General features: G+C 37.5%; 1 protein-coding gene and 1 non-coding gene across 7 annotated transcripts in view; both read right to left on the minus strand.

The window, feature by feature from the left end:
* Positions 1 to 15,309, minus strand: part of ZNF704 (zinc finger protein 704) — a 248,339-nt gene that overhangs the window by 103,314 nt on the left and 129,716 nt on the right. The gene's annotated exons all lie outside the window — the stretch shown is intronic.
* Positions 3,348 to 3,530, minus strand: LOC143689326 (U2 spliceosomal RNA). Its single transcript, XR_013178767.1, has one exon. It is a non-coding gene; the product is annotated as a U2 spliceosomal RNA (small nuclear RNA).

The raw sequence follows: 15,309 nt of genomic DNA on the forward strand, positions 1-15,309 counted from the left end.
CTGTTCATAGAATTACATGCCAATTTCTAATTCCCATTAAGCAAATCATACAGTTTGATAACAACAGCACCAAAATCTGCCAAAGAATGCCGGAAATAGAACATATCTGGAGAGATACTATAGTGGCACTAAGGAAGAAACTTTAAACTTCAGTCACATGGAAAGTAAGCGGAATAAAAAACACATAATTTTCTATGAAACCATTTCTTGATGGTTAGGTTCTGGTGTCAGCTTGGCCAGGTGATGTGCCCAATTATCTGGTCAGGCAAGCACTGGTCTGACAGTTGCTGTAAGAATATTTCGTGGCTGGTTGATAAATTGGAAGGTTGGACTATTAAATCATCAGTCAGATGATTGCAGTTGTGGCTGATTACATCTGTGATCATCTCAGGGTGCATCTCCGGCAATGAGATAATCCAATTAGTTGAAGACTATTGAGGTGAAAGAGAGACTCTTTCACTACTTCTTCAGCCAGCGAGCCTCTCCTGTGGAGTTCGTCCAGGCCCTTCTTGGTGTCATCACCCTCACAACCTGCCCTACGGATTTTGGACTCTTCCACTCCCACAGTTGCATGAGACACCTTTATAAATCTCATATTTACAGATATCTCCAGTTGTTCTGTTTCTCTAGAGAACCCTAACTGATACAATATTTAAAAAGAAACACTTATGGGTCCAGAAATTATTGTTTGTACACTTCATGACTGTATCTGAACTCAGGCTATATAGGTTTAGCTAGCAGTTTGCTAATTGTTGTAGAATTTGTTTATTATGCCCCAGATGATAAAGTATAATAATCACCAACAGTAACAGTATATTTAAATTTCTAAGAAAAAAGGTGATTTTTTTTTTCTCCAACTGTGGGAACATCTCCTTCCCCACTTTTTTAAACTGGAGGTTTGCAAACAACAGATCTTCTGAACTGTGTCCTGGTGCAGTTATGCTGGTAGTTTACACCAGGGAGAGGTGAATCCCTGTAGTGAGATGGAAAACCACCAGTACAGTGGAACTGAATTTGTTACAAACTGGGAAATGAAAGGTACAACATGGCTGCCTCCTATGTTCAAGAACTGATTAAACCTTGAAGAAACAAGTTGAACTACATAATTTGATAACTAGAACCTACTTTTGAGGACAAGATTTCAAATGCTCTTATATTTGAAGAAAAACATGTTCATTTGAGAATGTTTTTAAACAAAAGAAGCTACTATAAGAAATCAAGGATTAAACCCAATTTGATTTAGGGTAGTTGCTTTCTTATGACTGCCACAAAATTGGCATTTGAAGGCTAGAATGGATGGCAGCCCCTCCCCATCAGGAACAAGAACCAGATTCCATCTCTTAATTGACAGCAACTACTTTCACAGTCCATAACTAACGTTTAGAGGGGCTTGATGTTAGTAAGATTTTTTATTGTTAATTGCTATTTTTAAAAATATTTTCCATTTAAAAACACTTGGTAGAAGAAAAAATGCAGTAGCTTTTCTAAACAGAAAAGCCAGGTATATATCAACTTAACTCCTGCTGATACAGCATAGCTAAGGAGTGGTGTGTGTGGTTATTCAAATATTTAATTACCAGTGCTATACCAAACTATCAATTTTTAAAGAATTAGATTGCACAATGATGTATTCAACCCACAAGTATAGTAAATATACCATAACTTTAAAAGAAAGAGTTTGACGGAATTTCAATACATCAAAATCATCTTTTTGAATTTCAATTATCATTGGTTTCTATATATAGTTACTGATAGTAGAGTGCTAGGTTGTTAGATAACACCAAGTTAGTTGGAATTTTATTCTGTGTTATAATGTATATATTTTCCATATCTAATGGTTCAGGCTGATCCGAAGGCTAGTTAAATAAATCAAGGACTACAATCACAAAATTGAAATACAAACAATACAAAAACATGTCATGTTACATCAAGGCAGGACTTTTCCTAAATTATAAAAATGAACAGTCCTATTCAAACCAATGATAATGTCTTCAAACAGAGGCTAAATACATTAAATAAAGACTACATGTATGTGCACATATAGTGTGGAAAAGCCTATGGCTTTGAATGATCTTTTTCTTGCTTGGAATTCTTAGGGCTTCTTGAATTTGTGCCTTGGTATCTTTCATCATTTTAGAAGAGTCATAATCATAATCTCTTCAATTACTGCTTTTGCCTTATTCTTTCTCTTTTTTTTCCTCTGAAACTGGTCCTTTCTTAATTTTCTATCTTTTTGACTCCTGTTTTGTTCTATTTACTAATTCCTTTTCCTGTTCACTAATTCTCTCTTCTACTATGCCTGATATGCAGGTAAACTCATCAGGGTAGCCAGCTATCACGCTGGCCCCCAGTGACCCTCACCACCTGGTATTCACAGCTTTGTGAAGTCTCCTTTCACATTAAAACAGGCCTCTGTGATGAACAGAATATGGCAGAGGTGATGAGTGCATGACTTCTAAGGCCAGGTCATCAAAGGCACTGCAATTTCTGACTTGTTCTCTCGGATCTCTAGCTCTGAGGAAAATCAGCCACCATGACGTGAGGACACTCAAGCAGCCCCCTGGAAAAGACTACTTTGAAAGAAACGGACTTGTTAGCAGCAGTTTGCCTTCTATACAGGTGATCCACCTTCAGACTGCTCCAGTCCCAGTCAGGTCTGTAGATGGAGGCCATCCAGGCAGCATCTTATGACAACCCCATGAGAGACACAAAGCAAACACCATCCAAATAGACCACTCTTGAATTCTTGACCCATAGAAACTTTGAGAGAGATTAAATGATTGTTGCTTTTTTGCTTTTGTTTTTGCATGAGCAGACACCACAAACTGAACCTGATTATTGTTGTTTTAAGCCACTAAGTTTTGGGGTGATTTGATACACAGCAACAAATAGCTAATCCACCCATCCACTAAGTTTTTAATTTCACTTCTTGCATTTTTCCATTAGTTCTTTTTTAAAGTTTTCAGTTCTCTTCTAAAATTCTCAGTCTTGTCTTTTATCTCTAAAACATATTAAGCATAGTTTGTTAAATTTTATTGGGGTAACATTTATTAACACAAGATTTCCCATTTAAGTATACAACATTCACAATGTTGTGCTACCTTTACCACCATCCATTCCCAAAACTTTGTCACTCCAAATAGAAACTCTGTACATATTAAGCAATAACTCCCTATTTCCTCTTCCCCCAGACCACTGGTAACCTCTAATCTTCTTTTTATCTCCCTAAATTAAGTAGTTTCTTAAAATTTTGTGCCTACCAAATTTCTTATATGGAGCTCCATGTTTCCATTATTTAGTGTGTTTTTTTTTTCTGATTTTTTTATGCATTTATTGTTCCCCAGAGAGGGGGGTGCACCGTTGCTGGAAGTACTGCAATACCAGGTCCATGCATAGAGTGGACGGAGCAAGCTCCTATTCCATCTCCCAGTTCCAAAAATCCATTTAATATCTGATAGAGGACATATCAGATATTAAACTGATAAGAACAGATACTACACTTGATCTTAGCCAAAAGGTCGAGAAGCGATATCTATTGTTTTTTAATCATGTTGTTTTATCTCCTCATGGGCCTGGTTATTATTATTTGAGTACTGGACATATATGTGAAAATATGTAGAAATAATTTGATGCCTCGAAGACATTCTCTTCCTTGAGAGATGCTTTACTTTGCTATTATCAGGTTCAGAAACCAGCAGTCTGAGATCATGTTTTGTCAGCCTCTAAGAGAGTTAGTCGACTTCTAATTCACTCTTACTTCTGTGTGTAGTCCTTTAGGGTCTCCTTCTTTAGTGTGGCATATTTACTAGCCTCACCTCCAACTTTGGTGGGTTCTGGACTCCAAGTTTTATTTCCCTCTTTTACAAGGCTGTCAAAAGCCCCGTTTAGTTTCTCAGCTTCTCAGTTGCTCTTCTGCCTTTTTTAGACATCCTAGCAGAAAAGTGGCCCCACCTGACAGGCTCATCTCCTTAGATTTTCTTCATTTTCCATATCTTTCCCATAATTCTGCCTTTTTAAGATCTCTGAGGCCTCCAAACAATTTGTTTTAGTTTACTTTGTTCAGCTTTTTTTCTCAGTGGGAGTGTTGGTCTAAATTATCATCCTTATAAGAAGTGGAAGTCCTTGTAATGTTTTACAAGCTAGTCTAGGATTACAGTAACCTCAGAAAATAAAAGAGGATTATATATATGTATATATATTCTTTTGCAAAGGATGTGATAGCATCACATCTTGAAACCACTCTCAGACTGTTGGAACCAGAACTCCTTAACTGAATAGTGAAGAGCTGCCAATCTACTCATCTATAAGTGAGCTGGTCATAGCAAGATTTGAATGACCCCTCTTTCTTATATAAAGGTGAGAAACCGAATAGAAGAAAGAAATGTCTCTAGTGCATAAGAAAATCGTATTTTGAAGTAATACAATTACCAGTAACCAGAATTGTGTGTGTGGTGTAAAATGGAACAAGATAAATTGAGCTTGAATTTTCATATATTTTTTATTAGAGATGGAGGAAACCAATTCCTATATGTAATTGTCATTAAAAAGGAATATTTTAACTATATGTTGCAGACCAAAACCTTATTTCTTGCGTAGATACAGTTTGATTTATTTACAACAGAAGCATTTTGTCACAAGGCCTTTGCAAGTTTTATCGTGAATCCTAGTTGAATTACAGGAGATAATCCTGATTTACAGATTTGGGATTCAAAATCTCGAAGTAAGTGATTTGTTGATTGTATTTCACCACCATCACTGTCTACTGATTGCTGTCTGTCAGCTGAAGCTGGCCCTCAACCTGCACACATCCCCTAACGGGAAACTATGAATCCAATTAATCAAGTTTATCAATTCTTTTTTATCATGTCTCAGATCTGTCCATCCCTCTAATTTTCTACTCCTTACAAACCATTCTGCAAATTGTGTACTTCTCTTTCCCTCCTCTCTATATATACATACCACCAACTTTAAATGGCTGAAGAACCTTCAATGGTTTCCATGTTCTCAGCCTGGCCTTTGAGCCCTCTAACATCTGTTCTCAACCAATTATTTCAAACTTCTTATCATTTTAAAATAAACTTCCATTTTATTTAGGTCAATCATTTCATTACTCCCTACAAGATGCTTATTCTTGTTTTTGCTATTCTCTTGCAGTTCAGATGTTCTTCTTTCCCTTCATCTATCCAAACTATACCCACGATTTGGTTATCAAATATGAGGGACCCAGGACTCTTATTTATGAGAGTCAAAGACTACCTTCTCCTACATATCTTATCTGTCAGTATGAATCCATGCTTGTCATTATTTTCTCCAAAACTGTATTCTACTCATGGTTAATGATGCAGTCATTTCACCTTGTCAGTGATACTGCCAATGTACTGAGGCAGCAGTAGCATCTTTAGAATCTTCTAATGTGCCCTCCACACAATCCATAAACAAAAATGCCTTTTAAATATATTCAACCTAGTTTCCAAATCTAAGGAAAGGAGTTTCATTGGACTGTGATGAGCTTGCTTAACCCAGGACTTATAGTTTGCTTCACCCCTTTGTCAAATGAGTACCCAGATGATAAAATAGAAAAGCCAAAACTCAAATTGGTAAAGACCTGGCTCCAGGCCACAAAAGGGGTTATTTCCTTCGTTGGGTTATGCAAGAGAATGAATCAACAAACTCTTCTACCTTAATTATAGGTTATCAATGTTACTTTCCATGGATCTATGTCTGTATAAAATATGCAGACTTCTTTTGTCAAACAAAGGCTATTTAGACAAACTACTTTTGTCTTACCTAGATGCCTTAAGCAGGTAATTCTCAACTCATATGCAGCAAATGTTGCTTTGGTGCTTATGCTTAACAAAGAGTTAAAAAAAAAAAAGAGGAAGAAAGGAATTCCAGTTTAGTATATTAAGAAGCAAAATATTAAGTACCCTTGGGAATACAATCTATAAATAGCCTGCTTTAATCTAGCAAGGTCAACAGAATTATCCTGTGATTTCTCTGTCTACTAATTCATCTCCTTTAGTTAAAGCTTACTTCATTCCTTTCATAGATGATATATAATCATATGCAATTTTAATGGACAGTTTTTGCATCTTTTTTCTGCAATATATTTTCCCCAATTCATAATGCTTATTTTGATAAAACAGCAAGAAATACCACCTTCTGCTCCTAAGTTCAGAGGCCACGGGATTTTGGAAGCACTTATTAAAGTGTTACCAAGTATTTCTATATTATTGGTTCTTCATTCTAGCTGCCCATGAACATTAGTTACTAAGGAAGCTTTAGAAAAACATTGATGCTTGGGCCCAACCCTAAAAGTTTTATTTAACTGATCTAGGTCCAGGGCTTTGGACATTGTTTTGTTTTTTTAAAAAATATTTTTACTGAAAAATATCTACACACATACAGTTCAACCATCTTATGCAATCAGTGGCTCACAATGTCATTACATAGTTGTGTATTCTTCACCAAGATCATTTTTAGAACATTTGTATCACTCCAGAAAAAGAAATTAAAAGAAAAAAAAAAAAAAAAAGAACTCATACATCCCAAACCCCTTACCCCTTCCTCATTGGTGTTCTTTTAAAAGCTCACCAGGTGATTCTAACATGCACTCAGAGTCAAGAATCACTGTTCCAAATGTAGAGAAAATGGGAGGACTGTAATAACTGAGGGGAAGAAAAACAACAATTTTTGAACAGTAACAGAAACTACAATTTATTGAATACAGACATGGACCAGGCAGGAGGCTAACAACATTTCACACTGTATTAGTTATCTATCACTGCATAACAAATTAGCCCAAAGTTCAGTGACTGAAAACAAGAAACATTTATTCACTCTCTCGGTTTCTGTGGGTCAGGAGTTTGGAGTCTTCTGGCTCATTCAGGGTCTTTCATGAGTTGTTGTCAAGATGTTGGCAGGGCTGCAGTCATCTGAGGGCTGGCCTGGAGCTGGAGGATCCTTTCACAGGTGACTGTTGGTGGGAGGCCTCATTACTGTCTATGTGGGACTCTCTGTAGGACTGAATGTGGCCCCTATGGCATGGAAGCTGACTTCCCCAGAGTGAGCGGCCCCAGAGGGGGCAAGGAGGTCATCACACGCCTTTTATGACCTAGTCTCGGAAAGCACATATTGGCCCATTTTATTCCTTAGCAGTGAATCACTAAATGCAGCCCACTTAAAGGGGAAGGCAATTAGGCTCCACCTTTTTTTTTTGGCATGGGCAGACTCAGAGAATTGAACCCGGGTTTCTGGCATGGCAGGAGACAATTCTGTCACTGAGCTACTGTTGCATCGCCCTAGGCCCCACCTTTTAAGGGTAGGAATATAGGAGAATTGGCGAATATCCATATATATATTTATTTTCTTTATTAGAGAAGTTGTGGGCTTACAGAATGATCATGCATAAAATAGAGGATTCCCATATACCCTACTACCAACACCTTGCACTGGTGTGGAGCGTTTGTTACAACTGATGATAGCACATTTTTATAACTGTGCTAGTAATTACAGTACATGGTTTAACGTAGGGTTCACCATTTATGTAGTGCAGTTCCATGGATTTTTTTTTAAAAAAACATTTTTATTCTGTTATCATACATATAATCTAACATTCCCCCTTTCATCATATTCAGATCTATATTTCAGTGCTGTTAACTGTGTTCACAACGTTGTGCCACCATCACCACCATCCATTTCCAAAATATTTCCATCATTCCAAATAGGAACACTGTACATTTCAAGCCTTAACTTCTCATTCCCTATCCCAATCCCATACTCCAGTAACCTGTTATACGATCAAAGATATTTTTAAGTCACCTTTTTATTCAGCAAATTTTGGATTTACTAAAAAGTTGCAAAGATACGGTGTTCCCATTACCCCTTGCCCTGTTTCAGTTTTCCTGATGTTGTCCCCTTATATTACTATGGTACATTTGCCAAATCTAAAATCCCACATTGGTATATTGCTATTAACTAAATTCTAGGTTTTATTCAGATTACATCAGTTTTATCCACGAATATCTTTTTTTTTCTTCCAAGATCCAGTCCAGGAGAGTGCATTGCATTTATTTATCCCATCTCTGTAGTCTCCTCTGTTTGGTGATATTTTCTCAGTCTTCCCATGTTTTTCATAATCTGTACAGTTTTGAGGAATATTGGTTGGGTATTTTGTAAAGTGTCTATCAGTTTGGGTTCGTGTGATATATATTTGATTAGACTGAGGTTATGGGCTTTGGGAAAGAATGCCATGGAAATGATGTGTCCTTCTCATCACATCATATCAGGGGGTGTGTCACATCCACATGATTTATCGCTGATGATGTAAACCATGATAATTTGGATAAGGGTGGTGTCTACCAGTTTCCTCCCTGTGAAATTGGTGGTTTTCTCTTTCTATACTCTTTCCTTTGGAAGAAAATCACCAAGTTCAGCCCACATTCAAGGGGAAGGGGGTTAAGCTCTATTCCACCTCTTGGAGGAAGGGAATATCTACATATATTATTTGAGATTCTTATATAAGGAAGGTTTGTGTGGATATATTTTAAAATCTACACATATATTCTACCCCTTGATGTTTACAATAACCTTGTAAGGACAACTGTATTGTTATTCTGACTTCATGGGTAAGCAATCTATAGCTCAGAAACATTAAGTGCTGGGTCCAAGGACACACAGCTGGTGAGACCTGGGATTTGACATTAGGTTGACTTGAAACCAGAGCTTTATATTCTTTTTACTGAACTCCTCAACTTTTGCACTTACTTGAACCTGCTAGTACCATTCAAACATATTTTTGGTATTCTACACAATTCCCAAGAATTTGTTAGGTCAACACACAGCTTGATTATATCTAATTGCATTTTGTTCCCCAGATGAATGTGACTTTTCCAATCAGAGATGCTTTGAAAACAGTGACATAACTCTATACACAGGCACTCAGTTAATGCTTCTGGCTGAAAAGAAAAGGACTCTTCTTCCTCACAACTTCCCCACCCCATTATGAATATCTGTTACAGAATAACAACATTTAAAATGGTTGGTCGATTCTCTAAGGCTCAGATCTGCTATTTGACAGGGTTCATAGCAGAATGACTGCACAGAACTATAAAACAAGCAGGAAATATTAGTTTAAGCTCTCCCTGCTCCTATTTTGATGAGCTCTTATGACTGAAGAGCAGAAACCAATTTGGGTTATTTCAGCAAATACTCAATCCAGAAATCCACTCAAGCAATGTGTATAATTTTTTGATTTCTAAAGTGGTGAGTTGTTTTCATGCTATCAAAGATGAAGAACCATACTTCTGGGTCACATATATTAAGTCATTTTCTCCAAATCTTGGGCATTTGGAAGCCTAGATGCCAGGGGAGATCATAGTATTTCTGTCGATTTTTTCTTACACTGCAGATGTACTGAAGCTTAGGTGGAAGTTGTACACTTTGGCTTAATTGGAACGCTCTGTCTCCCTGGGATACAGAAGCAAATCTATGGAGAGGCAGCAGTGAGCCTCCAACTCTCGCTTCCTATCTTTCATCCCCCTCTTCTATTTATTGTATAGATGGACAAACGGAGACAGCCCAAAGGAAAGGGCTATCTCCTGACATGCTCAGGATAGTGACAAACTCAGAGAGACTTAATCAAGCCTTCCAATAGAAGACAGTGGTTCATGTGATCATTTATACTGCAAAACATTTTCCTTCTCTTCAGCCTTTTGGTAAAGAAAGGCAGTCAGAAGCCATCTCTGGTTTCCTTTCCTCCCACTTAGTGTCTCTTAGAGCAGCAGAAAGAGAGGGATGTAGCTTCCTTGCCTGTGTCAACAGTTAAGAGTGTCTCAGTTCCAATTTGTTCTCACTGACTCCAGGTGAAAATAAAATGACTCCTATCAATCAGTATGGGGCTTCTGTACACAAATATATTTGTAAATATGCTTAAAGATGTACCTCCATATGATGTTAGTGGGGAAATAAGTTCACACATTCCACTAAATAAATATAAACCAAAACATCATCTAGGAAGAGAGAAACATGCTCGGAGATATCCAGGAAAGCACGTAGCTTTCAGAGCCCATACAGCAGCCCTCCCAGGGCCCACTGCCAGTGCGCACACCCCCCATTCTGGGGGATCAGTGCAGTGAGCTGACTCTCAGCAGCTCCCGGCCACCTCTGCCACCTCCCCTTCCCAGTTGCGAGAGCTCAAGGTTGAGTCCGCAAACTCAGATTCGAATCCCAACTCTGCCACCTGCTACCTATGTGGTCTTAAACAGGTGAATTAACCTCTTTGTGTCTCGGTTTCCTCACCCCTGAAATAGGGATACCATGGCCTAACTTCATAGGGTCACCGTGAGAATTAGAGGAGATAACGAATGGTGCGGCATGCATAGCACAGTGGGTGGTGCTGTAAGCACCGGCTTTTATAATTGTCAAAACTTCCCTGATGATCTTAAGATTTAAGGATGGTGAGATGTGACTCTGAATTTTTAAAAATGAAAAGAGTCAGGAATCTTTATGATGAACACTCAGTGAGTAGCTTCCAGGCTGGAAGGTGAGGAGATCCTTTTAGACCTGTGCCATCCAATAATGTCGTCCCCAGCCACCTAGAAATGTGGCCATTCTGAGTGGACTTGTGCTGTAGTGTGAAATACATACCTGATTTCAAAGATTTATTTTGAAAAAAAAAAAAGAATGCAAAATATCTCAATTACTTTTTCATACTGGCTACAAATAATATTTTGGATATATTGGTTTAAATAAAATATTAAATTAATTTCACCTGTTTCTTTTTACATTTTCTCTTTACTGTAGCTACTATGGAATTTAAAATTACATATGTGTCTCAGAAATTTATGGCTTGCAATTTATTTCTATTGGGCAGCATTGCTCCAGGACACTGATGGAGCATTCGGAAAAGTATTTCATTGAATTGTGTCCTGGGGGACTGTCCTCTCCAAGTTACTATTTGAGAGTAACTCAATCTCAAGGAAATACCGAGCTAAATATGTCACAAACTGCTAATCACATAGTTTCTTCTGATGAAGAGTGTAATTACTTATGAGAATAAAGCACACAAGGACTTTTGAATAATGGGAAAATTTCAAATATTCATTCAAGAAATGTTGATCATGCCTCTTCATTTGTCATGATCTAATCTGGCTGCAATTTAATGCATGACATTTTTATCACAATCCACGAATGCATTCAAATGGCACAAATACACTTATTTACACACAAAGCCAGAGAAAGGGTGATTTTGGCTCAAAATTATGTGCTTAACTAATGGACCATTCTTCTTATCATTGGGGAGACCAGAGGGAATGAGAAGCCACACATGAACTAACCATTATTAAATATTCAAGAAGCTAATTACATGGTTTGTTTAAAGGAGAGGATAAACAGATGTATCTTTATTCTTTATTGATTCTCAATGTTCAGTAGCTCCTAAACTTTCAGCTTATTCCCTTGTAGTAGTAATATGTTATAAAAACAAATCAAGACAATATGAAAAAATAAATATGTGAAAAGAAACATTTCCATGCATTGACAAACTCTGCTTGAAATAATCCATGGTCAACCATTTAGAAAAAGTCATTAATAATTTGAATAATCAACTTTTTAAGTATGTAAATATGTTTAGAATGAAAAATGCCTACTTTTTTTTAAAAGGAGATCCATCTCTTCTATTCTCACAACAAGCTGTAGAATACAATTTCTGTATTCCTGTTCTCTCTTAATTTTGCTATAATATTGTTTAGGTATAGGTATTGTCATTCCAATATACTTATTATAAAACAATTTCAAATTTACAAATTCATAATTAAGGCACTAAATAATTTTACTTCTTTTTAGCACCTATAGAACTTCAAAACAGTAGCATATAATATTTTTTATGGCAACCTTGCTTCGGCAATGTTATTGCCTACTATATTAAGCTCTAAAGATAGTCAAGATAAAAAGAGACATTTCAATTCAAGGAATTCCCAAACACAGGGAGAAATTCTTCAGTCTTGGTTGATAGAGCTGTGGTAATTATAACAACAGAACAATGCTCTAAAGGGAAATTTAAATAAAAGTGGAATGACATCATCCAGGAGAAATTACATCATGTGTTGATAACATTCAGTATTTTTACAGACTGGCACCCACTTCAGTCAATATCAGGTACTAGATATAGCAGGGATATAACTTAAACTTATAATAATAAAATACTCTATAAAATTTAAATCAATTTTATTAGAAAGCATGCACATCACAGCAAGAGGGATTCCTATATTTCACAAAAGTATCCATTCAATAAGTTAACTTTGCAATTCTTCTTTCTATAGTTTTGGAAGTATTTCCACATCCTAAAACACCAATACATGCACATGAGCATGGCCAAATTTCACATATCAGATTGCAGCTGCAAAACTATTGTACTTCAAATGAACTGCAACACGAGCTCAAAACCAACCAGATTCTAAAGACAGAGAGTACGAAACAGGAACATCCAGGCCCTCTGGAAAGATAAGGAAAACATCAAAATAGACTCAAGTACTCTTAGCTGATTAAAACATATTTCTGTCAAGGGCAAGTAGATTTAATTTCCAAATATGACCCAGACATTCTTACAACAGACTTTCACAGGACTGCAGTGAAGACTGTAAAATCACTTTAGAAAACTGACATTTTCTTATAAAATTAAACAAATATCTACTCTATGCTCCTAGGTATTTATCCAAGAGAAGTGGAAGCGTATATTCCACAAAAGATTTGTACAAGAATGTTTACGGTACAGCTGTGGGGATTAGATGAGATCACGCATGGGAAAGTACTTACACAGAGCTGTGCAAGGGTGGGAAGTTAATAAATGATATTTTCAGTCTCTCTTCATGTTTTTGGAAATAATAGAAATAACACAGGTTTGCAATACTGCAGATTTAGACTCATGTTCTGGCTCTACCAGTTTTATTCATTTGCTCAAGATTTCTGAGCACCTACTCTGTGTCACTTTGAATGGGATGGTACAGATTCTTACTCTCGTGGATTTTATAGTCTAGTGGCTTGGGCATGACGTTTAATTTTTCTGGAACTCAGGTTTTTTTGTCCGAAATTTAACTCAATACAGCATCTTCCATGTGCTGGGAATTGTACTAAATCTGGGAACACAAGAAATCAAAGAGGTAGCAAATCTGCTTCCAGTACTTTCCAAGTCCAGTGTGGACAGTAGATGCATAAGCAGAACGATTCCATGTAGAGCAGAAAGTGCTGTGAACAGGGTAAGGGCCCTGTGCTATGGGGGGAACCAAACCCGGTCTTGGGTAGCAAAGAGTTCAGTGGCAAGAGTGGGTCATAGAAGACTTCCCAGAGGAAGGACGTTTAAATGTAATCTGCGGGAGTCAACCAGGCAAATTGTGCTCACAAATTCATCATATTATTGGTAAGATTAGATGAGACTATAGTTTTGAAAGCATTAATTAATCCATAAATTTCTTTAGAATGTAAAACAGTATGATTTCCACTTTATGGGCAACAGTATTAAAATGGAAAATAGCTGTGTAGTCCTATAATCCAGTTTATACTATCTTAGACAACATGTTGTTTTTCTAACACATGCTTAATCTGGGCTTTCCATATCTGTTTTCTCCATCCCAATCCTTCTAGCTCTCTTCCTGCAGGAAATAGGTAATTAAACCAATAGTTTTTAATCATTGGGGGCCAAATCTGACCTCTAGTCAAGTTTCTGAGATTTGCTAAGTTCACAGTCTGCGGTGTAGCTCTGTGGTGGGCCCTGCTGGCCTCTAAGCATGAAACAGGCTTCAGAAACAACGACACTTCTTGCTATTCTGGAACCCACCAAGCACTTAATAATTTTTTTTCAATTTAATTGAAAGGCTCTATTTATGGGACTTGAATAGAATTTGTACCATAAATGGCCAGAACTACAAAATGGTATAGAAAACACGAACTGTTGGAAAACTTTTGATCTACATTTGCTGCTTTATTTGATGTGCTCCTCAAATCTCAGACAAAATGGAAGTGGGAAGTTACACTGGGGACAAGAGCCTAGAAAATTACTATTTTCTAAGCATTTTAACCTCTTCCCAAATACCATGGCATTAAACTGAACTTCAATGAAGGATGTCATTAGAGAAATACAGACTATATTCAGCGCTCCCTCACTCCACGGTGTGCACTAAAGTAGACTAAAGGCCTTTGGGATTGTGTCCACAATTATGATGAAAGCCACTCCAACCATGAAAACGTTGAACCACATAAGTGGATTTTGAAGAATTGTTTAAGGCAGTCCATTCCCCTCTTGGGAGGGTACAACAGTTGTGAAATAGAGCAATACTCCCAATAATGCCAGGGATTTACGCAAACGTTATACTCCATCTTCAGAAACATCTTTATTATAGTCAGATGCTAGAGATGCTTTCTGGGAATCATAAAAGAGAAACTGTAATGCAGACATGGCCCTTATAAAAATAATGGGAAATATATATCAGGATACAAAATCATTGGTATAACTAATAAAAGGGGACCTCACGCAAAGTTTAAACGGACCCTCTCTGCAACCCAGGTACACTCAAGAGCCCTCTCCTGTGAGCACAAGGATGCGTGTTGTGATGAAGTGAGAATGAGGCATTCCTACATTCCTTGGCATGGGTGCCCTAGGCATCTGGGGAAATAAAGGAGGGCGGGGCTAAGGCCACCAACCATTCTCTCAGCCTCAGCACCAATGCCTTCACACTATTAGGCAACTGGCCATTTGATCCTAGTCGTTCCACTTCTAACTGTCCTGGAATGAGCTCACAGTCCATAGGCCCCAGAATGCATTAGTAACCTCTCTCTCTCTCTTTTCAATCACTGCACAAAAAGCACCTCGGAGAGTTAGAACTTGCAGGAGAATAGACAATGACCATAAGAAATAGCAGGAGATAAAAGCAACTTGTTCTACGGTAGGAAGAGGGGAGAGAGTAGGAGAAAGTTCTGGAAAGAGAAAGGTCAATAGTGGAGGTAATGACTTAGAGTCAGGAAAGACATACAATTTTGGAAGGAAAAGGAGGGAAGGAAGGAAAGCAGGGAGGGAGGGAGAAGTTAGTTATTCTGAAGATGTGTTCTCCCACTTCTAGACTTCTAGGAGTCACTATCTGGCCTATTTCCTGGAGGACAGGGGAATGCAGAATTCCACCCAAACCACAGTGCATTTAATAAATATTTAATCATCACCTAATTATTCTAATCATTGTTCTTGGTGTTAGCGATTCAGCAGTGAACAAATAAAAACAAAATCCCTCCCCTCATGGAACTCAGATCCTCGTGAGAGGAGCT

This window comes from Tamandua tetradactyla, chromosome 6 (assembly GCF_023851605.1).
Source record: "Tamandua tetradactyla isolate mTamTet1 chromosome 6, mTamTet1.pri, whole genome shotgun sequence".
Classification (NCBI taxonomy): domain Eukaryota; kingdom Metazoa; phylum Chordata; class Mammalia; order Pilosa; family Myrmecophagidae; genus Tamandua; species Tamandua tetradactyla.